The following is a 2,390-nucleotide window of genomic DNA, read 5'->3' on the forward strand; positions in this document are numbered from 1 at the left end:
ATGGTCAAGTTGTCTATCTTTTGAGTAAGAGCATCTACCTTGGCGCTGACATGGTCAAGACTTCTTAATTCGTACATGCCGCCTTTCGTTGGAGGTTTCTCTATAGAGGTTCTTTTGCTTCCCCACTATTAATGATTTTGGGTCATAGTTTTGATAAGTTGATAGGCCTCATTGTAGGGTTTATCCATCAGTGCGCCACCTGCAGCGACGTCTATTGTCAATATTGTGTTGTACAAGAGACCGTTGTAAAAGGTATGGATGATCAACCATTCTTATAGATCGTGAAGTGGACAAAGCCTCATCATGTCTTTGTATCTCTCCCAAGCTTCAAAAAGTGATTCATTATCTTTTTGTTTAAACCCATTTATTTGGGCTCGTAGCATAGCCGTCTTACTAGGTGGGAAATATCGGGCTAAGAAGTCTTTCTTCAACTCGTTCCACGTAGTGACAGAGTTGGATGCTAGAGACTGGAGCCAAGCCCTAGCTCTATCTCTTAATGAGAATGGGAAAAGACGTAGTCTTATAGCTTCTAGGTTGACACCATTTGATTTCACTGTGTCTGCGTATTGCAAAGACACTGACAAATGTAGGTTTGGGTCCTCCGTGGGATTACCTGAAAATTGGTTTTGCTGTACGGCTGACAACAACGAAGTTTTTAGCTCAAAATTATTGGCCTCGATGGCAGGGGCAGCAATGTTGTTATGCGGTTCATCATGCGAACGGATTTCATAGTACTTAAGAGGATGGTTTTGCGGTCCTTCGGCCATCTTTGGTTGAATAACTGATTCAGGAATAGGGATATTAAGATCGGAAAGATTTAGCTTGATACGATGTTCTGGTATCAAGTCTCGTATCCGGCGTTCTAATCTAAGATAACGCCCAGGTTCGTCGAACGATAGCTTTAACTTCTCTCCTTGAGAGCGAGTACTTGGCATACACTCGACAAATGTAGAAAGGGAAAAAGAATTGTTTTCCTTAGTCTATACTGGGCAACACTGGAGTTATGATATCGAGTAAATTAGTCTCCGACAACGGCGCCAAAAACTTGATCGCGACTTAGTAAGTCTATGGGAATCGTGACTGCAAGTGCACAGTCCTATCGTGTAGTTTTAAAGATTATCGAACCCACAAGGACTAATAATCGAACATATCATTATCTAATGTTACTATGTAAATCTAAGGCTGCTGATCGTTCTAAGATTGGAGGGATGAAGAGAAATAACTATGGCGTAAATGGAATATTAATAAGGATATGCGATAAAGGGATATCAGTATGTAACACATCAAACTTCAGGGATTCGATAGATACTTGGTGTAATCTTATTGGTCAAAATATTCTTCAGTAGAAATTATTTATAGAAAGGACTTAGTCTCACACTCTCATTTTTATTGACTCTACTCCTAAACCAGAATGCTTGGCTCTTGTGGTCTCATTTTGAATTTAAAAGTAATTTTTGAATATGAATAAAGTCTAATTAATCCTAAAGCCCTCTCGCTGTGTTTAGGATTAACGCCTAGTTTCAACTATCTAGTTAAAATCTCAAACTCTTGTTCTTGTTGACCATAACCTTAGTTTGTTTTGTACTCTCATACGTAAAACAGTTTGAATAAAATAAGAAACTAAAACCGAAAAAAGAAGTTTTATAAAAATCAACACCGACCATCTATGAATCCTGTCGTTTCGACGGTCTTTACATACTGATACCTAAGGGTTTAGCCGGACATGGATTCGGTAACATACATGGTATTCGAAAAATCAAACATGCAACAAGACATAAATAAATAAAATAGAAATCAAAACAAAACCTGGATTATGAATTGGGAACTTGAACTGAATCTTGATTCTTCAAACAAAATAATGTTGGCAGGCTTGGGCAATGAGTAACCATTACAATTGAATTCAAATGCGTAAAATAAATTGCAATAGTCCCCGATGTGGAGAAACTATCACTGTTACAAAGTAAGAAAAACTACCTAGGAAACTAAAATAAAATACTATCTGAATAAAATTTAGCGTAGATTGAAAGCTAGAAGAGAGAGAGAGTCCAGCGGTTGAAAACAAAACTCCTTTATATATTTTCCACTCCCCTAAATTGTAGCCAAAGGTGAGTGGATTCGTGGCTAAAATCATGGAGAATTAGTAGGGAAGACTAGGTTGTGGCGGTTGCCACAACCCTAGTCCTTGACTCTGTGGTGAGCGTCACAATTTTAGGGTTGAGTGCCACAAACTCTTCATGCTTGGTGGCAGGCTCCACCACCCTCTTTGGTTCATGTGGCAGGTGCCACACATCCAGGTGATGGGCGCCACAAGCCCATTTGGTGTGGTGGCCCATTATCTCTATTTTTCTCCATTTTCTTCTCTTTTTCTTTCCTTTTTTCTATTTTCCACT

The 2,390-nt window shown here is 39.0% G+C and overlaps 1 non-coding gene across 1 annotated transcript; it reads left to right on the forward strand.

The window, feature by feature from the left end:
* The first annotated feature begins 276 nt into the window (after positions 1-276).
* Positions 277-383, forward strand: LOC127089594 (small nucleolar RNA R71). The gene has a single exon (XR_007791169.1). It is a non-coding gene; the product is annotated as a small nucleolar RNA R71 (small nucleolar RNA).
* The last annotated feature ends 2,007 nt before the right edge of the window (positions 384-2,390 follow it).

The sequence above is a fragment of the Lathyrus oleraceus genome, chromosome 5 (genome assembly GCF_024323335.1).
Source record: "Lathyrus oleraceus cultivar Zhongwan6 chromosome 5, CAAS_Psat_ZW6_1.0, whole genome shotgun sequence".
NCBI lineage: Eukaryota > Viridiplantae > Streptophyta > Magnoliopsida > Fabales > Fabaceae > Lathyrus > Lathyrus oleraceus.